The 25,708-nt window shown below is 44.5% G+C and overlaps 1 protein-coding gene across 3 annotated transcripts in view; it reads left to right on the plus strand.

Moving 5' to 3' along the window:
- Positions 1 to 25,708, plus strand: part of CGN (cingulin) — a 222,679-nt gene that overhangs the window by 46,221 nt on the left and 150,750 nt on the right. Inside the window, exon 1 of one of the 3 annotated variants that reach the window (XM_078671008.1) lies at positions 15,713 to 16,138. The exons of the other annotated variants lie outside the window; for them this stretch is intronic. The gene's annotated coding sequence lies outside the window, so the exon portion shown is untranslated. Of the gene's footprint in view, positions 1 to 15,712; positions 16,139 to 25,708 lie in introns of those variants that run through there. 3 annotated transcript variants of the gene reach the window in all.

Consider the following 25,708-nt stretch of genomic DNA (forward strand, 5'->3'; position numbering starts at 1 on the left):
AAATTACCACCTGTGACTGACTGTTTTGTTGCTTAAAGGTGGATTCAGCGCCACCGTATTCGAGATCAGGATAGTTCTGAAGAACAGATGTCTGATTCAACTGCAGTGACTTGCCCTTGATCGAGAAAATCTGACGTGTTAACTAATGCTGATGTAACCCAATACTTCTGTTGGCCTAATAGATATGCTTGCTTGCACAAATCTGAGCATGTCTCTGACCCTCAGTATGGCACCCACACATAGGCATAGTGCCTCTTCTGTAATGGTGCACACTTGCACCCTTCGTATCTTGACCACCTCCTTGAGCTTAGGCGCATATTCTGCTTGCTACACCGCAATATCTAACCTACCTTTCATCCCCTATCTATAGCACTGCACCCGCATATTCTGCTTGCTACACCGCAATATCTAACCTACCTTTCATCCCCTATCTATAGCACTGCACCCACCTCCGTAACCTGCACTCACCTCCGTAACCTGCACTCGCGTGCTATTGGCCTCCACTGAGCAGACCCATTGCTATGCTAAAAATACCGACACATTATCCCAATACAAAATTTCCATCTCATGCATCTACTGTCTCGATAATCCATCAGGGGCTTGTATAGCACAGCTACTTACCCCGGAGGGTCTCAAGGCGCTGTCATTATTTCCGCAAATTAGCTGGAGCATCTCTCATGTGGTCACCCCAACTAAAAGCTCTGATCTTACCAGTACGCTTCTCATTAACACATACGTGCTGCCGCGTGCCTCCTCAGGAGATATATTGGCACTAGATGAAGCAGAGCGCTATATTAACAGGAAACGGTTACAAATTGAAGGCCTGAATTGGAGTTGGGTGGCTGGGATTATCCATTACAAACGTGCTGGATATCCTGTCTGCTGTATTATAAGTGCCGTAGGCTACAATGTACTTGTAATACAGCGAACGGCTATCTGCTGTGTTTGTGGCGGAGTAACGCACCGGCCAAACTCTAAACCTTAACTAAGATGCTATACAACTTGGCTAAAAATATTGACAAAGCCAATACCTTGCGAATGCAGTGGCGTAGGAAGTGGGGGTGCGGTGGGTGCGGGCCGCCCCGGCTGTCATCACGGAGGGGGTGACAAAATGGCAAAAATCTGTGTTTTAAACACACATTTTTGCCATTTTGTCAAGCCGGGGGTGACCAGAAATGTTCCGCACCAGGTACCACCTGACCTTGCTACTCCACTGTGCGTACGCGATATCTTTTGGTTTTGCCAATGCTTTTTCTGAATAGTGTACACTTCTCAGCCTGTATGCATCCAATATTTACTGTAAACACCGTAAATGCTGGCAGGAAAGGTTTGTGTTTTTATTAAAACTGAACTGGGGGTGCGTCTCGTTTCTCTTTATTCCCAGGCCTGTGAGCTTCAGACCATGGCTGTTGCTCTGACCAGGACCATGGAGTTTAGGAAGTCCGCAGTGAGCGGGATTTAGCGTGAGACACACTGGTCGTGCCCTGCTCGTGGGGAACGGCTGCGTTTACATTGCTAGGGTGTGCAGTCACGTGCACAGAATTTTCCAAGCAGGATGTAATCCTCTCATAATTGCACCCAGCAGAAAAACAATCCTGAAACGGTCAATTAAAACTATATTTATATTGCTGACATGCATGGATCAGCTGGTGCAATAAGCCTCTCCTGTTTCGAGGGCTTTTTTATTTCTCTGGTTTACAAAGGAGCGGTCAGTTTACCAAGGTGTTTAGGCCTTTCTGGTAGTTTCAATCGGTTTATGTACTAATCCGGCAAGGGGGCCAAAACCAAATCCGGATTGTTTCATCGGCTTTTAACTCCGAATGAGGAAGTACAAGTTAGTTTGTCAGTGTAATGAAAATAATTTGTGCTGCTATTTTCATTGGTCCATTGGTGTAAGTGATCGGTGTCTCCCCATATTGGTCCGGCATCATTCTCATTGAATGAAATATCGCGACCCGCTAAAGTTTCTATGCTCTCAGAAATTGGTATTTTGTCCCTTGTTTGGATTTTGTGTTTGCAAACGGGCGGCGAGCCCGGTGATGGAGAGGATTTAGGATAAAGTTTTTAGTCTCTATTGCCATGTGCGTGGGGAATGGACATTTCTTCAGGAAAGCTGGTCAAGCTATTCTTCAAGAAGCATCGGATGCACAGTCCAGAATAGAGATTACCTTACTGGATCACCAGTCCGAATTTATCCTCCGAGAAACACAAAGTTGTCTCTTCAGGACATGGGTTCTTCTTTGAGAAACATGGGAACAATGGCAGACACAGGTTCTCCTTCGGTATACATGGGAACAGTGAGAAGCTGGCCTGGTATATAATGTCCACCCATGTAAGTGGGCACCTTGCATTAATCGAGGCAACCCTTAAGGTGATTTTAGCGGTCTTAGACAATAGAAAGCTCTCTAACTGGTAGCTGTGGAGAGCAGCCTTCAGGCTTAGTTTAGGAGTGTAAAGCAGCTTGTTTTACCAGACTGCAATCTTCTATGTATAGATTAAGTGAAAAAGAACCGCACAAGGCATTTATAAAAATATGTATTTATTATATAATACTCTCTAACACATACAAATATCTCCTACCCGGAGATATGCACAATGCACACAATACTTTGTAAAGAAATCAGGTAAATAGCACAGAATACACAGTTGACCTGGGGGTGGGGGGGGGGGGGTGTGAACCAACCATATACTAAGAAAGTGGTATAAGAACCATGACTTGGGTCAAGACAATGTCGAAAGGATGTAGAAGTGCTGGGGACCCAAGGAACCACCCAAGGTCAGTGACTAGGAACCCCACGGGGAGCGTGTGCAGTGTGTGAACATGACTGTGGGCTCTGTTCAAATCAACGTGTAAGTCGCGGTTGGAATTTTAAAGATTCCCAGTGGACCCTGAAGAAACCCCATGGTAGGTAGAAGGTTGGAGAGCCACCCCACCCATGGATACCCTAGTACCCATGTTACCTACATCAGGGAAGCTGGGTGCATAGGTGTAAAGTGGTGTCAGAAACCTCTGCCGAACCCAGTAGAGTACTTCAGCAAAGTGCCGCTGGAATCCGAAGGTGGATTCTAGTTGAGAAGTACCTGCAAGCAGAGGGGATAGTCTGTCACTTAGGAGTGATCAGCGAATCTGGAAGACGAATGCCCACCAATGTCGGGAGTTGCAGGAGAGTTGACAATGACCATGACTCTGCAGCTGTGAGGACCAGGCGGTGCTGAGGAAGACCCGGAGCTGTGCACGAGCTGTCCTACGATGGATGTCAAGTGCTGAGGGGTCGTTGTCCAGCGGGAGCACCAACATGCTTTGGCAAATGCAACCAGTGCAGTAGTCGAAGAAGGTGCAATGTCGGACCAGGAAGGTCCAGGGGACACGCCACGAGTAGGAGAGTCTGGCAGACCCTGAGCAATCAGGGAAGCCCAAAAGAAGCAAAGATGACACTCAACAGCACCCACAGGCCAAAGGCACTGGAGTCACAAGAGGACCTCGAGCAGCTCACCAAAAGATGCAGGCCACCGTGCAAACGATGTTATGTGAACGAAGACTTTGGTCACTGGAGGTGCGTGAGGAGGGGGCTACTTGGAGCCCCAAGATCTTGGTGGAAGGAAGCCTTTCCAACTGCAAGTCGGCACAGTGCACAGGGGTTTGGTGTCTGCGGCTCTCATGTGGGATACTAGCCTCAAACTTGGTGAGAGGGCAGAGCAGGCCTCAAGAGCTGTGGAGAACCACCACCTGTGTTCCAGAACCTTTCGTAGTCCGGAGGAGCTCAGGATTAGCAGACTTGTCATCTTAGTTGCAGTGCCTGTGAATGCAGGGAAGTGACTCCTTCACTTCAAGGGAGATTTCTTCAGGTGTCTTTGATGCCCACAGGCCTTGGAAGATTCCTGTATGGTGCACAGACGATGCAGCAGAATGGATGGGAGACTATGGCAAGCCTAAACGAAGTCCAGAGTGCCCAGGCGGTAGAAGTTGAAGTGGTGCCTGACTTGAATCTTGTCCTACAACGAATCTAAGGACCCACCCTCAGGTAAGCCCTTAAGTACCCTAAAGAAAGGGTTGGGGCGTTTCAGGGGAACCTCCCAGGGGAGGGTCTGGACAGGGGGGGAGTTGCCCCCATGTCCTTTGTGCGGGTTCGCGCAGGAGCGGGAACCATCGGCTCCCAGAGCTGGTTTGAACTGAACTGTGCACGGGGACATCAAATGTGCCCCTTATGCAGACTTAGCAACTTTGGCAAGCCCACCCACTCGGTCCCAATACACTAAATCCTGCCTGGGAGGTGCCTTCCCCTGCTCGACCTTGGCTCCGCAGCAGGAGGGCAGAATCGTGTCTCTGGTTGGCAGCAACCATTTTGTGCTGTCTGGGTCTAGAAGGCTGGCACCAAGAACACAGAGCTTAACGGAGGCCTCTTCCAGTGCTTGGAATCATACCTCCCACACAGTTTGTGGTGTGGGGGTATGATTCCAACATGTTTGATACCAAACATAAGATTTGTTTCAGCCAATTTTGAAATGGTCATTGCGTAATTACGCGGTGCCCCTCTATATAGTATATGGATGTTTCACTTCCAACCCGGGAGAATGGACGTAGTAGGGGTGTCTTCATGCAGGGGCACCCTCACACTTAGAACCAAGCACCTTGCCTTCAGGATTGCAAGGGCCTGCTATAGGGGTGACTTATAGGTCTTAAGTGCAGGGACCCTGGATATCGGAAACATATCTTTAGTAAGTGGTGCTAGCACTAGCTTACACGGGCTGCAATGGCAGGCCTGTAGTTCCATTTGGAATGGTCTCCCATGGGTGGCATAATGTATGCTTCAGCCCATGGGGGACCTCTGGGGAACCTATGCCCTGGGTACCTTAGTGCCGTATATTAGGGTCTTATAAGGGTACTCCAGTATCCAATCTGGGCTGTACATAAGTACTTTACAAAAATATTTAAGGGAGAAAGCAGATAGACAGGGGTCCTGATTACAAGGATCCCATTCAGACTAGTCAGTAACAGCTTAGCACCAGGCTAAAAGTGGAAGAACCCATAAAAGCATATCCTACTTTCCTAAGGGAACAATGGACGCCACTGGTTCTCCTTAGTCATACCTTGGAACAATGGCAGAAACTGGTTGTCCTTTGAGAAACATAGGAACAATGGCAGACACTATTTCTCCTTCAAGAAACATTGGAACAATGGCAGACAAAGGTTCTCCTTGGGCATACACGGGAACAATGGCAGACACTGATTCTCCTCGGGCATACATGGGAACAATGGCAGACACTGATTCTCCTCGGGCATACATGGGAACAAAGGCAGACACAGGTTCTCCTTGAAGAGGCACAGGATTAATGGCAGACATTGGTTCCTATTTAGGAAACATGAAAACAGTGGCAGACACTTGTTCTCCTTGGAGAAACATGTGAACAATGGCAGACACTTGTTCTCCTTGGAGAAACATGTGAACAATGGCAGACACTGGTTCTCCTTGGAGAAACATGTGAACAATGGCAGACACTGGTTCTTATTTAAGAAACATGGGAAGAATGGCAGACAATGGTTCTTATCTAAGAAACATGGGAACAATGGCAGACACTTGTTCTTATTTGAGAAATATGGGAACAGTGGCAGACACCGGTTCCTATTTGGGAAACATGGAAACAATGGCAGACGCTGGTTCTTATTTAATAAACATGGGAACAATGGCAGACACTGGTTCTCCCTCAAGAAACATGGGAACAGTGGCAGACTCTGGATCTTATTTGAGAAACATAGGAACAATGGCAGACACCGGTTCCTATTTGAGACACATGGGAACAATGGTAGGAACTAGATGTTCTTTGAGAAACATGGGACAGATGAGGCTATTCCATTGAATAACGGGAGATTGATGGTCTGATGGCATGCATGTACCATTTAGTAATAATGTAAATTTATATTTCTGCACAGTCATTTAAAACCTTAATTCCCTAATATAGATTTGAGTAGTATGAAATAACTTTTTTTTAGTTACAAAAAGGGGACTTGCTCATGAATTCTGTTTATTTAATTTTAGCTGCTTTTTTACACTCTTGTCCTGTGGAAAAGAGGTTTAGTAGACTAAAGAGAAGAGCGACTTGACACGTGACTAATTCACTCATAAAGAAGTGTCAGGAGTAAAGGCACAATAATGCTTTCATGACAAGGCCTGACCGGAGAGCACTAAAGATGAAGTACAGAATCTCGAGGCTCATAATTATTCAGTAATGACACACAAGGGCTTTTACGGTGCATGAGGTAAGCTGGAAGACCTTTAATGATCAGTTTGTGAAAGAGAGGCAAAACAAGGGGGTAATTATAGCTGCTGGATTGGTGGCATTTACACTGTTGATGTAGGGGTGGATCATGATCTTTAGTGCTTTAATTTGTGAGCCCTCAGTTTCGAAAGTGTTAGATATGAGGTTACCCGTCCTAATCACGTATATGCATGGGTGTCTCTTTTGCCAGAAAATCTAGGGTTGTCCCCATTGTTTTAGGATGCATCAGTGTCCGTGATCCGCTGCGTTGCTACTCGCAGGTTTTGCACTGTTTAAATTATCTGGAGTACTGATTGCCCAATCACAATGAGATATTCCCACCCTATTCACATTGGCAACATGTATCTACCGACGTTGTAGGAATGCGGTTTAGATGAAGCTGTAAACCACCAGATTCCATCTCCCCTTGTGCTATTTCACTAACTTTCGCTACCAGGCTCATTGTGGTGCTCCGGTTCCAGCTCCCTGACTAGCGGCTGGGCTTGGCTCCGCCCCCCCATTGCTCCAAACGACCGGCCGGGCTTGGCTCCGCCGGTCCGACGGTGGAGCCTACAATCCCCAGGATCCCACGGGGGAAATCGACGACGCCACCACACAGCGCGCCAGGAGGCGCATAAAACAACGCCAGGTCCCTCGTCCCGCGAGGACGAAGCCCGGACGAAGCCCGGACGAAGCCCGAGACAGTCTTAGACAGGCTGTGACTGGACTGGGCTGAGACCTCTGCCCGATAAATATTGTGAGTCTCTCTACTCTTCACCCTCTTAGATCTTGTTGGTTGTCACAATATTGTGGTAAATTGCAACTTTCATTTATATTCACATTTGGACTGTAATTTATTCTTGGGTCCTAATCATTACGCCATAAGTAGACTAACATACTTGCAAAGGCCGTTATGTCTAAACAAAAATCTCTTACTGTACCTAATAATACCATGGACAACTACCTAGTTCAGGTTGTTGCAAAAATTAATAGTGAGAGAAGGTCTTCATTGGGCCTTAGCACTTCCCCTATTACTACCTTGTCGGTATCCACTCCAGCAGACTTAGTGGACCCAGATACTAGTAATGATGCTCCAGTCTTTGATGTGATTAATAATGACATCTCTACACAGAACGGTTCGTTATTGGCTGTGTCAGAAAAGGTAACTGAGGACGATTTGGACATAGTAGAGGATATGTCCTCGCCCCCCGTGCCTGCACCTAGAGCCACTAGAGGGTGTAATAAGGGACTACCCAAACGTGGTGGGCTACGTTCGGGTAGAAAAAGACCTGCTTCCCCGCCAAAAAAATGTGACATAGACGAGGGAAGGGGAGATAATGGGGGGAGTATATCTCTAAATGATACTCAGCTTAAGATATTAGCAAGCATGTTTGACTCAAAGATAAAGGGCATCATCAAACCACTGGTAACAAAAATCGAACAACTAACAGAAGAGGTTCATAGATTAGGGGGACTCTTAAAGAAAACTATAGAGGAGGTAGGTGACATACTGAATCAATTGGCATGTAGAATTGAGCCAAAATGAGTATCTGTGGGGCCCTTGACGGAGGGTGGGGAGACTACAGCATCTAAGCCTTCCACTATTTATCACCAAGAGGTAGGGAATCATGTACTATCTGAAGATTGTCCTTCAGTAAGGTTAGAGGGACAAACAGCATCCTGCCCAGAGAAAGGCCCAGTAGAGCTCATTGTAGAGGCCTCTCCTCTTGTCTTGGTTTTGGCTAATGTACCACCAGCCTGGCCAGATGGAATCTTCATCGACTTTATTAAGTAAAGCACTACACTGGCTATCCAATAACATGGCAATTTCTCCATGGGGTAAACAACAACTAGCGGGGGAATTAGTCATGGCAAGAAGAGTTGATTGGATAGGGAACAGCCCTAAAAAAGTTGGGGTTGACTGTGTGGTGTTGAATTTCTCAGGGCCTGATGTACTCCCTAATGTTCTGCCAAATGTATTCCCCCCTCAACGTAGAACAGCAGACATAATCCCCCTCACTCTGGATGTCTTCTATTCTAGAAAGGGAACTGTTCTGAATACAAGCACATTGAGGACGAAGTGGAATTTGGTGACTAAGAGAAGGGCTAAGGGTGGTCAAAATAGTGACTGGGGTCTGAGCCTTGAAAATAGATTTTCAGCACTGTCTAATCTTAACGAATGTGATTGACTTGGCTGGGGTGGTAGTACTGAATGTAATGTTCCAATAGTCTTCGATAATTCTGGTACTACTGCTGAGAAGGATAATGAGCCTGTTGTGCACTTAGTAAGTGAGAGGGGACTATCTTATTTAATTGAAAGAGGGCTAGAGAAAGATGTCCCTGCTCAGTCAACTGCGAGCAATTTGGAGAGAAACATTGGCCTTGGATCTGTACTTTCTTCTTTTGAACCACTAGATCTCCCCTCTGGCAATACAGATTCTGAACCTGTTTTGATGCTTGATAGGCTGACACCACTAGACCAAGCATGTTCATCCATAGATAAAACAAGGCTGACTTTCCTCTCTAGGAATCTTGCTGGAATAGTAAATAAACTGACCTCGCCGGAATGGTGTGACTTCATTGACCAACATGATATTATTTTATTGCAAGAAACATGGTCCTTGAATCCAGTCCATCGCCTTGGGTTTCTTAATATCTATATACCAGCTATAAAGAAGCCAAAAGGGCGCCCATCTGGTGGTTTGATAATCTGGGTACGCCAATCACTACAATGTAAAATCCAGCAAAGGACCCTTTTATCAAGGGACATATTGCCAATCAACATTATGTGGGCAAATGGCCGGGGGATGGCTATCTTTAATATCTATGCCAGGGGGGTTGGGGGGGGGGGGGGGGGGGAATACTTCGGAAGTAATATCTGTCCTTGACCAAGAGCTCGAGTTGTTGCCGACTCAGCTATCTATTATAGTTGGGGGTGACGTTAACATCACCTTTGAATCTCTAGGACATGAGGACCAGATCTTGGCCTCAGAGGAGGACAGCAAATGGGGAGTTCCCCAGCTTGATCTGCCTGTAGTCAAGAGATGGTCAGCTGTGGCCATACAAATCAAGAGTCTATGCCTAGCAAGGGGCCTTAGAGCTGCAAATGGACGTATCCCATCAGATAGCCAGGGGAGTAACACATTTGATAACGGGAGGTCAACTAGCCGAATAGATTATTTCCTGGTGGATATTAGGGATTGGCACAGGCTGCTAGATATGATCGTAAAAACTAGAATTGAAAGCGATCACAATCCACTCTGCATGGACTTTCAAATTAACACAGGGACGAGAGAACCTAGCTCCGGGGTTAACAAGGTGACATTAGATATAGTTTCCTCAAACAACCAGCGACATGTTAAATGGGAAAGATTGGTAGAAGATCCTAGCAAGTTTGAGGATCTTAGGAGAGTAGTGACCGAGGAAGTACATAACCTTGGAACTACATAGCAATAAACCAAACTTCTCGGAAATTATGACAGAGGCTCACACAAATTTTTTTATTAGGCTCCAAGGATTCTTTTTGAAAACAATAAAACAAAGTAATATCATGAAAAAGATACGTAAGCTGGGGTGGTACATCCAATCTTGTAGGATAGCCCGCCAGAACCTTAGTACCGAACTTAGGTCTAGGGATATAACAAGAGTAAGAAAGGCCAGGGATCTATATAGAAAAGCCCAAAAAAAAGCCAAGAAACAGTGAGATGAGGATCATTGGCGCGATTTAAAAACTGCTTGTGCTGCTAAAGATCAAAAGCAATTTTGGGCAATTGTTAAGTGGGATAGAGGAGGGACAGCAGAATCGCCACAAAAGAATGTTGCTAAAGACCGGTGGGTAGATTTTTTTTAAGCTGCAGTATGCCTGCAATTTAGCATCAGATTGCTATACCCTACCCACCACGGTCTTCTTTAAACACCAAGTGTTCACTATAAAAGACGTTAATATCGCATTAGACTGTGTCACAGGGGGGAGAGCGCCAGGCATTGATGGCATTCCAGCCGATGTGTTTTTAAGTAACCGGGAATCATGGTGCAAGTATTTCACATGGCTAGCCAATTCTCTGGCCCAGGGTGCTCCTATACCTAGTTCTTGGAAGGGTGCGGAAATTATTCCAGTTTTCAAAAAGGGGGACAAATCGCTACCCAGCAACTACAGACCCATCAGTCTTATAGACTGCACAAAAACTGATGGGTCGATTAGTGCAGAATAAGCTTCAATCCTGGATAGTTGAGAAAGATATTTTGTCTCCATATCAAGCCGGATTCCGGCCCCTAACAAGTTCAATTGATCAGGTTTTCTTTTTTATAGCCCTCTATTGGAGGAATGTGACCCTGACTAATGGTCCTTTGTATGCTGTATTCGTTGACTTAAAATCAGCCTTTGATTTAGTTCCACGGCCAAAACTCTGGAGTGTGCTTGCTGAAGCTGGTATAAGTTCAGAACTGCTGACGCTGCTTGTCCGTTTGCATGAAAATAACTACGCTAGAATTAGGTGGGGGGCACAGGGTGAAGTGACCAACTCTTTCCCAGTGGAACGTGGGGTTAGACAGGGGTGTGTCCTGGCCCCCACATTGTTCTCCATATATATTAATGGTATTGTGGATCATTTAAGAAGGTCCCCCACCGATGCACCAGTTCTAGCAGGGGCTTGCGTGCCAGTCCTCATGTTTGCGGACGATACGCTGATAGTATCACGCACTCCTAGTGGGCTTCAGAAGGCAGTTAATGCATTTGGAGAGTTTTGTTGCATCCGTGGCCTAGAGCTGAATACTTCTAAAACCAAATTTATGTGCACGAATCAACGGAAGCCATTCAAAGGCTCAATTACTTTTAATGGCACCCCATTGGAGCAGGTAGAGGCCTTTACATATTTAGGAATAACCCTCCAAGGCAATATGAGATGGAAAAACCATATCGACATGGCAGTTTTAAAATTTCACCAACTAGCAGGCGTAGTAGCGTTAAAACACAGAGCCTCATTGACCAAACCAATTACCCCTGCACTTAAAATCTACAATATGAAGGTGATAAGTGCTTCATTGTATGGATCTGAACTTTGGGGATTTTCTAATTTGAAGGAACTGTCATTGGCTGAGAATAGGTTTTTGCGACGCCTAGTTGGGGCATCCACAAAGTACCCCCACTATTCCCTTGTTGCTGGATCTCGGCAGGAAAAGTATAGAGGACCTAGCACGTCTACGCCCTCTGTTATATTGGAGACGGATAATGGTAACCCCGGAACTAGCTCATTATGCTGCCGCACTAGCGGATATTATCAATGCTGATCGTTTTCATACCATCGTGTGGCTTAAAGAAATCCGGGGTTTGTTAATCAAGTTGGATTTAGACCATCTGTGGGCCAATACTAATGCATCATGTTTCCCATCAAAGTCTACTTTGAAGAAAATGTATTGGGACATGGTTCGGTCATCTGCTCTTTGTACTGGTCACAACTCCAAATTAACCTGTCGTTTTCTTGATATCAAATCAGTACCACTTTGTGAACACTATTGGGATATTATTGAAAAGCCGTTCGACAGGAAATTGTACTTTCAATTTAGACTTCGTACTCTTCCTGTAAACGCTTTTACACAAAATTGGTCTGTGATTGGGGATGGAAAATGCCACTTTTGTAAAGATCTAATTGAGAACGTCTCCCACCTACTATTTGTTTGCCCTTTATATGTCTGCCCACGTCGTAAATGGATAAAACCAGTGTGTGTCAATTTAGGGACACGCAGACTCCTAGAGGCGCTTAGAATATTGGAAACAGACTGTTCACCGCACTTTGCGATTGCCGTTGCTAAATTTTTAGGCTGGGCCTGGACTATTAGAACTCGCACTTTAGTGCCATCTGATGCAGTATAATGAATTATTGTCACCATGACTTTTATGTTTGACTAGCTTTTAATAATTTTTGTATGGACAATCCTATATTGTGTATTGAAAGTGACAGCATAAAGTGTTTAATGTGTTTTTTAAAAGATATAAGAATTTTAGATTTAGTATTTATTGTGTAGTGATAGGGTGTAAACTGCTTTTATGACTTGCTGTCGAATAAAGCTTTGAAATTTGATTTGATTTTGCTATTTTACAGTGCAAGTATGAAGTGCAAAGGTAGTGTGTTTCATCCCATCAAATCTCTGTTCATAAGCCATGTCCTGCTTTCATTTTTTTTCACCCTTTCCTTTCTTGCCGTTTGCCCTTCTTTTAATCAAAAGAGGAGACCCTAACATCCGAAGTAAATAAGCTCTCACGTCCATCTGCTCACCTGTAAACCAGTTAAATGTGGATGTTACATGAATTCTTGTTGTTCACCCATTCATACCTGTGCCGGTTTTATTCTGTCAGGTGGTGCCAGGGTAACATAAACTGAACTTGCCTCATTATGTGTTGCATTAATTGCAGGTTAATTGGTTTTACGTGTGAAGTAGGTATCCAGACAATGCATTGTATGTGCTTTGTTTCTGCTTTGATTTCTTCTTTGAAGCAGTGGCTCGGGTCTCTGATTACAGAGTTTCCTTTCCAGTGGACTCTACAGCTTACCAGGTCTGTTTGATGGCATTACTCAGTGGCTTACAGGTGTAAGTGTTTTGTCTACGAATTTTAAAATTGGATTATCCTTGTGTTTGCACTTGCAGTTGGCCGTAGGAGCAGCACCCCGGTGTTGCAATATTCAACAGTTGTAATGCGAAGCTGGTGCCTTAGAAACATACATTTACTGCTGTCTAGCTATGAGGCGTTTGGTGTCCAAAATTCCATTAAAGTGGTCATTCAATGGATGATGTAACAGTAAAGCCAAGACCCCCTTATGACATCAACAAACCTTCTAGAATGCCTATTATTGGTGAAGTTTAGCGGTGCAGGACTGCACAAAGATCTCACTAAAAACTTTGCTTGCAAGAGATTTAGTTTACTAAAAGAGACTTTGAGCCTGCCCATTGCTTACAATTTGTTTGCTTCATTGTCTCTCCAAGGCGCTGTCTCATAATTGGCCAGTGTGTCCTAGTTTCACTTCTTCTTTTGTTCCCTCCAGTTGTCCGTGTTGCCCAACCCCAATTGCCATAACAAAAACAAAAAAAGTAAGTAAGTGCTGGCCATGTCATAGCACTTTCTTTCTAACTTTTAGCCATGCTGCACCACAGCCGCACTTGGCTAAACGTCTTTGGCCAAAACCAATAGCCCTCCCACAGGGGCAACCTATTGGCTTTGCCAGTGCTCGTTTTTCTCTCTCTCTACTCTGATGGCCTGTTTACATTTGCTAGTCTGGTGGAGGGTTAATAAGGAGGAGCTCTGACCTCTTGTCATGAGTACAGACTGTCCCTAGGGGTAGGCTTATTCCTGGTGACTGGTCCAAGATAGGTTTCGGTTTACTCCAGGTCTGTGTGATACGTTGGACTCGGGGCGTCCGCAGAAAGACAACCTTGTTATTAAGAATGATATTATGAATGCATCAAGTTGGGCCAGGGACACTGTCTGGTGGGTATGTGTGGCAATTGGAGGAGGCTCTGGTGCCGTGCTTCGGTCTGACTGCTATTTGAGCGAGTGTGGACCAAGAGGCTGTTACCTCTATGAATATGGCATTTCTATATCTCAAACCTAGTGGAGCCTTCTTTGTGGTGTTGATCACTATGGCGCTAGCTCTGGCATCCCCATGGCATTCAGCGCTTTAGACGCCTCTGGGCATTCGTGCTCTACATAAATGCACAAATCAAATCAAGCATTAGATCTCTCTTGATAAGGACTTTCCAAGGGGAGGATTCATTTTATTGAACCCATGATTCTCCAATGGGGTAGAAACTATTTTCATCTAAAAACCACAAAAACATATTTACTTTGGTTTCTAATGGCCTGAAACCAGTCGGGCCGCTTCTGTGTCTCCAAACTGGGCAGCAGTCCTTGTGTGATTGCTTCGTCAGACCTGTCCCTACGGCAAATTCCCCGAGCGCCTCGCATGATTTCTAACCTGTCATCTGTGTAAAGGAAATCCCTGCCCGCCTCCCCTCACTGAGTTTACTTTCAGTAACACAATCGGAGAATAAACAATCATTGCATTTGCACCAAAGATGAAACTGAACTGTTGCCGGCCAGGCGCCACCCTCGGGCTATTGTGTGGAGGATAAAGAGCCGCACCATGGGGCTGAAGTGATTACCGTGTACCTGGTTCATTTATCTGTGAAGAGAAGAAGTGCTTGGACGAACTGAGCAGTTTTTGAAGCGCTAGGTAACAAACATGGTGGGTGGTGGGGCTTTTCATCCGTCGCTCATTATTAGTTTTCTCCCCACCCCCTCCATCTGTTCTGACCTCTGCAAAGTGCACGTGTTTGGGAATAACAAGCCTGCACCTTTTCAGTTTTCATGCTTCCTCGGTGGATACATTCTTACTCTCTGTCAGCACGGTGGATGTAGACAGAGTCACACTTGTTTTCTCAGAGTCAAGTTTGCAGGCGTTCATTGCAGAATAGAAGCTGTAACGGCATCTGACAATCTGCTGAAACCCTAAAATAGTTTCACCGAGAGACGACGCCGGACTATAAAGCAAGGTGTGGGCCACTGTTTAGGGCTGGGTCAGAGCGACGCCCGGCCGCCAGACCTGCTGGACGCGACGGGCGCGATGCGATCACTCACTGCTTATGTTTTGGGATCTGTGGGGGGCTCCAGGGATCTCTGCTCACAAGGGTGGGGACCTGTGGATAAGAAGTGAACAAGAAGCAGAGCAGACGGGTTGTAGCGCAGCCTCAGTTTAAGATGTTACTGTGTCTTCACGGGTCTGCGGCAATAAACTGTGTGCCATTTACATGCCACAGGTTACAATCTATAAATCGGGGTGGCCTAACGGCCTCAGGTGCTGACTTTCGAACGGGGTAACCAGGTTCGAGTCCCGGAGTCAGTTCAAAATCATGTGATCCTGGGCAAATCACTTAAACTCCCCGTGCCTATCAAAAAACACCTGACCTTGTGTAATGTAATCTGGTACTTCGCTCTGATGCCCTTGGACCAAAATCGTGATATATAAAACCTCCAAAAAAGGGCCAACTCAGCCTTTCCTGCGTTAGTGTTATTGAGCGTAACGGCTGTTACCTACAGATGTACATAGCCGCCAGCCACTGGTACCAAGCGCCGTATAAAAAAGTATTCGTTTATGTTTTGGCCTTCTTCTGTCTAGAGATGTTGCAGGCTCTGCTGTTTGTGGGCCTCTCTCTCTCCAGTCCCTTCCTGTGATGGCGGGTCAGATTCCTTGCATCTTTCGTGTCACTTTCTTCTCCATGGTTTTAGTTTTAATGATTAGATTGTGTTGCCGCAGCCTTGCCTGCCCCGTGCCGCGGCTGTAATCCGCTCCCTGCTGCAGTTCCCAGCCAGGGCGTGGCACTGGATATACAGTTTCCCAGCAGATTCTTTATCAGGTGTGCCCGACTGCTTTCAGGACTTCGGGCATTCCAGCTCGATTAAACATTTACTCCCCCCTGAGTCATCGCCTCCGTCTGCAGCCTTCGCTGCTTCCAGTGTTTGCAAAACCAGAAGTTGTAGAGCTGGAACTTCGTCCGCAGGCGTGGTGCCCCAACCACTCTCTCCTTTCAGAGTTTCTAGTTGACAGGACCTGTGACTATAAGACTCTCTTGTGTTTTCATGAAAAAAAAATCCCATTGAAGAATAACTCCATGTGTTTTCACTGAACGAGACGTGGTGAGTGGATGAAGCTGCTTCTGATACAGGTGGCTGGACTGTGGACTTTGCGCTTGGTTAATATAGTGGGTACGAGTGCATAAAGGCAAGGCGTATTTAGCTTAATTTTTCAACCACTAAACGACTTTATTTGTGAACTGTATACGGCACCCACTTTGGAAACAGGACTTCAAGCAAGAAGATTGCAGCCTCGGATTGGTCAGTTCTTTCAAGTTTCACCTCCTACTGCTTACGCTTTTGGAGTTACTTTTTTCTTTGCGTGGAAGCACTCCATAAGAGTGCATGTGTTTGCTTGATCTGTTGTGTTGCTCTCTCTGTCCCTCCACCCACTGTCTTGTCGCTTACCGCATCTCGCTGCCTGTCGTGTTGCTCGCCCTCGCCTGCCTTTCTCTCGCTGTCTGCTGTTGATGAAACCACATCAGAATCCTACGTTTATAAAATCTGTTCTAAGAATCTGAGATAACCTGTGCAAAGCCTTTTTTCAGATCCCTCTAACTAATGTCCACCTTTTAAGTTGCCTGATTCCCTTAGTACACTACCCTCCGCTCCTCTGCATTCCACTGAGAACTGTATTCTACATACCTCCTCTGTTGAAGATTCAGTGAAGCTAAACACGGTTGTGTAGATCCTTAAGGTGTCTGGCTCTTGCACTTATTTTACTGCTCTCCATGCGTTGCGAACATTTACCATCATTTGGTTTTGACAGATGATTTGGTGAAAATTGTTGTATCTCATCTACATGGTGCCATTCTAAGTAGTCTTTACTTTTCTTTTTTAATTTATACCACACTCTGTTGTCATGTAACAAACTAAATCCTAGGTGTGAGTCAGCAAAGAATAGAGAAGCCTGTATGCATCGTAATAGAGGACATCCCGTTGAGCTTTTCTGAGAGACCGAATGGTTGTGTGAGCAGTTATTTAGAAGGAAGTTTATTCTTATTTTGGATAACTGAATTGCAAAGCATCTCTGGAAATGACTGATATTCTTTATAGACCAGAGGTTTCTGCAAGGTACCTAGGCAGAAAAATGTATGCTCCGGTTGTGCAGCTATTTCTGGTTGTAGAGAACCATAAACAATATCACGATGTATCTCTCATTAGGGACACCACATTCAAGTGTGTGTTTTTATTCTGCAAATTTTTTTATCCTAGAACTTTAGTTGATTTAGTTCACTTTGGGTGAATCATAACTTGAATGGGTCCTTGTGTAACGCAACTGGTGATCATGTAAAGCGCTGATACCTTCGGGTCAAGGTCAGCGCTATACAAAACTTCGGGGGAAAAAACCCCAAAAAACTTCTAGTCCCTAAATGCATTTGGTTAGCAAATGGGAGCCAGGACTGGAACATTGTTGGTTTGCAAATGGGAGCCAGGACTGGAACATTGTGGGTTAGCAAATGGGAGCCAGGACTGGAACATTGTGGGTTAGCAAATGGGAGCCAGGACTGGAACATTGTGAGTTAGCAAATGGGAGCCAGGACTGGAACATTGTGGGTTTGCAAATGGGAGCCAGGACTGGAACATTGTGGGTTAGCAAATGGGAGCCAGGACTGGAACATTGTGGGTTTGCAAATGGGAGCCAGGACTGGAACATTGTGGGTTTGCAAATGGGAGCCAGGACTGGAACATTGTGGGTTTGCAAATGGGAGCCAGGACTGGAACATTGTGGGTTTGCAAATGGGAGCCAGGACTGGAACATTGTGGGTTTGCAAATGGGAGCCAGGACTGGAACATTGTGGGTTTGCAAATGGGAGCCAGGACTGGAACATTGTGGGTTAGCAAATGGGAGCCAGGACTGGAACATTGTGTTGTGTGAACCAGAAGCCACTTTGTATTAGTTGTGGGATCACTTTGGAAGCCTGTGATGATCATTGGCCTGGCTCAGCCTTGGATTTGCAAGGGTTCTTGCAACAGTTGAGTGTGAGGTACGGGAGAATGCACCGGAGATTCCTTCATTTGAAGGAAGGTCCTTTGTAGCCCCCTCTGAACCTTGCTTCAAGAAGTTGCTAAAGACTTGGCTCTTCACTCAACCCCGCTAAAACTCCCTCTCTTCTTTCCTCTAGGTCAACTGTGTTCTTCTAGCGCCGGGACACCTCCTAGTGAGGTAGCTGTTCGCGCTTTACAAAATGCTGTATTATTATTATTATTATTATTGTTCATTACACAAGCTTGTTTCTTTGTATTGCGGTTAACTGAGCTAACATGTTAAATTGTTTGCAGGTCTGGACTGCCAGTTCTCGCTGGTGTGACAAATTCATGTTCTTTGAGAATTTGACAGGTTAATGGAGTCATCTGCAAATTTAAATAAAAGCACTTGAACCTGAGCCTCTTGCATGGCATATGACATTGCTGTTGTTCAATCGACATAGAGGACAAAAACATTGTACACCAAGCATTACATGCCTTTCCCAAATGACGTGCCGTTGGAAATGAATTTTCCAGTCATTGACCTAACCCCACCTCTATTTTTCCAAATTTGTGGATGGAGTATTTAAAGAAACCTAAGATTAGTAGGTAAAGTTTATATTTTGCCTGGATACGTACTGGCTAGAGTCAGTCTGTGCTTTTTTCTCTAACCGAACTCCCTAGAGGTATGCCAGGAGGTACAAGATAATTGCTTCCTCTTAAACTTGAATATTTGCTTTTTAGAATAAATGAAAGTCCCAGCTCCCCATGGCAGACAATCTCAGCTGCCGAAGATAAGGGACCTTTTCCCTACAGAAGTAAAGTAGATCGGGTTGCTCAAAAGGCTTTTCACTGTTTAGGAGGTAACAAAAGACGTTTCATTAAGAGAGTAATCAGCCTGTGCTTTGTAAGCAAAGCAACTTGTGCAGAAAATGAGATCAGAAGTTTCTGGCAGATGTTTGTCCCAGCTTCGCCAAGGCTCCACCCTTGTATTGAAACATAGACAAGACCTTTGTGAATGGTTTTACAGAGAAAAAGCAAATTTTGTAAACATACATTTGTAACAAAACATTAACTACCAAGAAAGTACATACTTGGGTCTCGAAACCTCTTAAAACGAACACATTATTCTATTCTTGCATTTTTTTATAGCACCTTGTACCTCCGAGATGGTTGTTAATCATTCAGATTTGCATCGGGTTCTTTAGCTTCCTTTCAAATTGCATGGTTGAAAGGATTTTAATTGTAGTTTGACCTCTATGCCTGGTGTCGAGTGAAGTGCTTGATTTTTGGATACTTGCTCTAAACAAGTTATGGTGATGCTGTGGTGCTTCAAGATTAAAGTATTACGGAGAAATGGCATGCAGTGGGTGTTACCCACCTTTAGGGTCACCTGTATTATGAGGCCAAAGCCACTGTTTATATGTATGAGTGGGGTCCAAACTTAATATGGTATATGGGTCAAATTAGGAGAGGGAGAAAGCCTCAACTGTTGAAACTGGTAAGTTGTCAGCGCAATGTTTACGGAGTCCACACGGAACAACAAAAGCTAAAGTCTTGAGGGCAAGAATACTTCACTGAATCCCACACACGTGCGAAGCAGGAGCCGCACTTAAACAACCAGCCCTCGCTTAAGTCCTGAAATATTGATCAGGAGCAGCTGGAATCGGCTGACTGGTTTATCATTACAGACCGAGCCCTGACATATAGTCAGGGCAGTCTAATCTGGAAAGCTGATCAGCCCAACCCCTCCTTGTGTGTGGCTTAAAGGAAATGGAGGTGTTAAGGTACATGTATTGTTTTTGTTGAAGGAATGTAATTAAGTTATTGCAAATTAAAACATAGGTTATTGAACAAGATGAGGTCTTGGCCAAGGGTAGGGTGTGTGTAAGGTTGTAAAATACCACAGGGTTTGGGGCTCAAGCTCTAGGCCTATGCTCTACTTGAATGTGAGGGAAGATGCCATAGGATGACGCCCATCACCTCTCGATCTGATCGAATTCTAGTCCCAGATTACTTACCTTAGAATTAAACCCAGGCGTCCCATTGGATCCAGAAACATTTTGAGCAGTACCTCTGGGTGCCGGTCTATGCTAAGGAGTCTACGGCTAGATAGTCTCTAACAGATTAAGCGTTACCGAAGGTAAGCAACTTGTTTGTCCTTCACCTTTACTTTCTTTGTTAACTAGATGTAAAGGATATCGAGAAATGGTAAGTAAGTGTAAAGGTCCCATCAGCGTAGCCACTCTGAGGAGTCAAGATCAGACGGTGCTTTGTAATTCCCCGGGAGGTAGTGAAGGGTTGGTGAGGGAAGCTTACAAGCAAGCCAAGGCCCTGTAATGAACAGAAAATATTATATAAACCTTCAACCCCGATTCAGTGCCTAAACTGGTGTCTAATGCTTACGCCTAAAACTGTCTCCTCAAAATTACATATCTTCATGTTAAAATTATTGTGCATTCAAATCATTCCCTCCTCTTGTTTGTAAAATAGATACAATAAGGTATGTTCCAAGAGCCGGTTACATTTGTCCCTTGCATTGACTTCGAGCTAGGTTTTAAGGAGCCCAGGGAAATAGAGTAAAGGCCCTTGAACATTTCTTGCATGGTTCGCCTCACCAGTGGAAGTTTTGGATGCAAGTGAGAGATCCTGGCCTGTAGAGGTATGAGAGTCTGATTAGAGTGTCTAAATATGGTAAACAGGAGCCCGGGAGGGCAAAGAGCCCAGACCCTACAATCTGTTTGGGATGTTGAGGGGGAAGCCAGCAAGCATGCAAAAGAATACCAAAATAGTCATACCCAATATGTTTATTGTTCTTTGTCAGTTGTAGTTAAAATGTGTTTCTGGTTTAATATTAGGATTTTAAAATTTGAGAACAAGAAGTTGTTATATCACTTTGTCTGAGTGACAGTGACTCCGATTATGTTCAAGAAATTACCGTTTGTTGCCCCTTTTCAATGCTTATTCAGTCTATTATGTCTTGCCTACAGGAAAGCTGTCTGTTGTTAAAGCCCTCTAGTGGACAACACTCCTAATATCATTGAGCTTTGGCTGAACCTGCTGCTTATCATTGGTTTTCCCTTATGTCAAACTATGTTCCTTGCTTCTTTTTCAACTGCTTTTGTTCTTCTCCTGGTTTGTCCATTCCCTTTGTACATAATTTATTTACCATAGATTTGATTGAATGAAATGCATACTTCCACTTCTTACATTGTGGGAATTTCTTTTTCGTTAGCTCTCTAGGTGATTGCATGAGTTTTCTGTCTTCTCCCTTGTCTGCTGCTCCCCCAATGAAATCCCTATCCCTGTGCGCTCGGTGTTGGTGTCATACGCCAGCTTGCTATCCAGTGTGTTTTTTTTTAATCAATTTATTTTTTAACATTTACACTCTCCAGCTAGCTCTTCTGTTGCCCCCAAACTCTTGCTGCACATCAGCATTTACAATCCCCCTCCCTTCCACTGTTGCTTCCCCTGTATTACTTGTTCTTTAAAAAAATATTTATTTATTATAATACATTTTTTTGGGTGGCTGCCTAGCTGCAGTTTGCTTCTGGGCTGTACTTATCTCTAAACATAAAGTGTTTTTTTTTATTTACAGATTTTTCTAAAATGGCAGCTATTCTGTGTTTTTTTTATTTTAATTAAAAAAAAATAATAATAAAGCCCCTCACATTTTTATGTACTCGCGTTCATCTATGGCAACAGTGTCTGCTGTAGTATCTTGAAGTGTACACAGGCAGTCGTGATTGTACAGGCACATGAATGCCTCATTGCGCTTTTTTTTTAACCTTTAACTTAAAACATTTTTTTTGTTTTAATTGCCATAGGTTGTGTATAGCTAATAGAAGGCATAGTTTATTTCCCACTTGTGTGTGACTAGTGGGGAATGGAGGAAGGAAGGATGGCCTTGTTGGCCCTATATAATGGATATATCACCGTAACGCAATGGCTGATACCCCGGTAAAAATTTCATATAAAACAATAGGTGACTTGTTCCCACCGATCAGCAATATCCATTGAATAGCTGGTTTCTGTGTGAGCGGTTATTTCGGGTGAATATGGCCAACACTGGGGATCTGTTTGTGTATACGAGCGCAGAAATAAATGGGTGTGTCTCGTTTTCTTTTTGCAGAATGTTTTCTGCTAAACACATGTAGCTGTGGGTGCATACATCACATGGAAGTTGAAAAAAGCGCACCACAAAGCATTGACAGACTCCTGGCTCACAACCTCTTGCCTCTCATTTGGAAGTATTAACACAGCATTTCCCCACCAGTACCTTGCAGCAGCGGTTTCTGCTGCAAGGTTCCGATCAACATCTTAGACCTGATCTGAAAATATTTAAGCACACTATTCCATAGACTCTTTCCGTATGGCAACAAAATGTCCATGCAATGCACTTGCCTGATCTCCCCATGCCTGGTACCCTTACTTCTTTGGGAATATCTCGGTCCATCTAGGAGAGGTAGAGAGAGAATGGTTTTATGCAGGATCATGAGAACGTAGGACGACAAGAGTTGGTAGAATCCAGGTATTTTTTGTTATTTTATGGATTGAACACACACACACATCTTAGTTTTAACTTGTGTGTCTGTTGAGCTTGGAAGAGCAATCTCTTGTATTTGAGACTTAAGGATGTTTTTTGAACTTCTATCCTCTTACCGCACATTTACTTTAAAAATGGAAGTACAAAGTTTGTCTTGTTTTTATTAAGACAGCTCAACTGAATAGGCATCAGCTGGTAGTACAAAGAAACAACTTGCGGGGTTTGAATAACTCCTTACATAAAACAGCAAGTAACCAACGAAGGCCCAAAGTCGAAAGGATAATGACAACAGTTCAAGCCAGTCACTGTCAGTGGATACTGAGAACACAGAATAAAGGAAGAACATTTCTGCTAACTGTAGTAAGGAAGCCATATGAGAGAAAGGAAGGAGTGTTTAGGATAGCCGGCCTTAAGGGAGAACTTGAGGGATTATGGTTTAGGAAGTAAGAGGAGTGGGAAACCCTGAGGTGGAGTGACCACAGGGACAAAATAGCCAAGAGTGATGTAAAGAGTTGTGTTAGAGGTTAGGTCCATACGAGGATAGGGAGCGATGTAAGCTCCAGAGGTGGGGCAGTGGATTTCAAGGGGAGGCTGTGGAAGGTTAAGTCAGACAGAGGTAGAAAATATTGAAGACTGACGTTTTCTGCTTACCGCAGTCCGTTGCAGCTAAAGCCCCTTCCTCCTAATGTGGCCACTTTAACAGATCTCTTCCCTGCTCCCGTTGCTTAGCTCAAACCGTTTCTTTCTTTGCAAGCCCTGTGTTTCTGTTTGCTTAGAGGGTGTGCTTCCTACAATAGAACCGTACCCTTTTTTTCAAACTTAATTTACTCACCTTTTTCACTTCTTTTCTGTTTATAAATTCCTAACTATTGGTCAGTAGGAGGCGGCCTACCACTTGACCCCACCAGTCCAATTTTGTCCCAATACCATGGAAGGCTCCGGCAAATGTTATTTCAATTATTTATAAATCCTCACAACCTCCTATTATCACTGGTCGCCTTCAAGTTGCTTCTAAGTGATTGTAAACCTCAGTAACTCTAGTTACGAATGCCTCTTTCTTGGACTGGATCCCTCCATTTCTGGCACTGTTGACTACTTATTGCTTACTTGAATATTGTGGACAGATGGACTATTAAATTAATGGAGGTTGTCAAAACTTTCTTTTCAATACATTCAGGTTTTGTATGTAGTTTTCAGAGTTTTGGCGTGTTTAAGCTAAAACAGTCAATTTTAAGCCTGAGTGGATTTTGTTTCAATATTTAAAAAGGTGCCTCTTTTGGTGATATTAGGCTGAAAACAAAACAGCTTAATTACCGGCACGCAGCTCAACAGGGGTTAGACTCCGTGGCTTTAAATCTTTTTTTGTTTCCACCAATCAGGATTGGATTTGAGGCGCGTTTTTTTTTTTTCTTGAACTGTTTTTGTGGCACTCGTTTTTTATTTATTTTATATTGTGCTAGCTTTCGACCTCTATATAACATACAGTAATCTTACCTTCCACAACCTGTTGAGTTTCATTGATTCATGTGCGGTGGGCACGTGTGGAGGTGACTACGTGGTTACTTTTTCTGGTCTTCATGTAGTAGTGTTGTGGAGGTGTGCATGCGATCTAAGGGGTGTCTATTGTCGTTTTAGAGGTGAGCATTCACGCTGCAAGAGTATGGTATTTTACCAATCCAAAGCTGAAATACTGTGCCTAGAGTGGTAAAAGGCTTTTGTAATTTACGGCTTGGCGTGGATAACACTGTGCTAATCCTATGCTTAAAAACTTTGATAGAAACGCAGACATTTGAGGTGAGCAGATTCAGTGTGCCCCTGGGGTTGTAGGATGCTCTATACAGGAGCTGCTCTCCCGCAAAATTTGGGAACTATCTTGAGTTCTCTGCTTCTTTTTTACCCTGCAAGTGTAGACCACTTTTTGAAGCGTTGTATCCAAAGAAAGTGCAGTCATTGCGCTTTTAAGTGCCATTGACCGAACTTAAATATTATTGGTTCATGCAGATGCTACAGTATGAATCCTATTCATGGGTACCGTCGACAGTGGTGATCAAGTAGCCCAGGTGCACCTGTTTGGGAGGCCGTGCCCTCCAAATATAAAGGAATAGGAAAGTGGCGAGCCTGCTTGTAGGTTTTGTAAATTGAATAACACGAGCTGCTAGTACTCGGCTCGAGGGAGGCACTCTCTCCCAGCAGTAGATCACTGATTCCATGTGTGTGTTTTCTATCTCGGAATGATCCCCGCATATTTCTGCCATGACTGCAAAACTGGGTTATGCAGGCCACATTCGTCTTCCCCACTGGAAAGTGAAAGGCAGTAAGTCACGGTGCGTACCCAGCTGTTTTTGGCAGCCTTGATTTTTCCATACCTGCCTAGTTTCTCCCTTTTCCTGGTTTCTTTGAAGCGGTCCCTGGGGAATTTCTGAGGTTATAATGTTATCTGCCGGCCGGGGCAGCTGGGAGCCGATAAAAAGTCCTGGAGCCTCGCCGCAGCTGTCTGCTCGCCCAGATAAAGGAGGGTCTTTGTGGATTCACTACAAGCGCCGCGGCTTTTTCCATTTTCATTTCTGTGCTTTTTTGAGTGCGTCGAGCGATTGCCAGAGCGAAAGGCTCGACAGCGGCAGGCAGGCAGCCAAGGAGCATGCTTTACTAAATGTTTTGTAAAATTGGACACAAGCGAAGCATCCATGCGGAAATCCGGGTGCCACTTTGTGCATATCCGGAACCCGAGCCTGAGGCTCACCTTTGTATCAAAACCTAAAGGGGCATTTAGTTTATTTGACAAGGTGGCCTTGTCCAACCTTGCGATACAGCAATCACACATCTCAGTGCTCGGTCCAAATGAGTGCTGGCCTCTGTTTTGTTCTCCTGCGTTTCCTAATTACCAGTGTTTTAATCATTCCCCACTTGAATCTGAAGTGGAAAATAAATGCCACTCGCGATGATCGGGCAGCCCTCCAGGTTTAAGCTGTGTGGCTGCCCACCTTATTGTGATGGCAGTGAAAGCTCAGAATGTATAGACTATTTTAATGGCTGCCGATCAATAATGGGGTTGTTGTCCTTGAGCTATTCTGAGTGATGTAGATGAGAGGGAAACTTAAGTCTGTGGTTACATGTGTTACTTGAAGGTGGCAATCTTCCCTTTTATTGATAGGTTTGCAATTCACAATGTTGTCCTGACCAACTGGAGGTCAACGTAAAAAAATAAAAATAAAAAATCTTAGTGCCATGAGTAGTGTGTATTATTGTGGGAGCTGCCACAATAGTATCACCCCAGTGGTGCTGCGGTACCGTGTAACCTTCAACGGGGGAAGCTTACA

The sequence above is a fragment of the Lissotriton helveticus genome, chromosome 12 (assembly GCF_964261635.1).
Source record: "Lissotriton helveticus chromosome 12, aLisHel1.1, whole genome shotgun sequence".
NCBI lineage: Eukaryota > Metazoa > Chordata > Amphibia > Caudata > Salamandridae > Lissotriton > Lissotriton helveticus.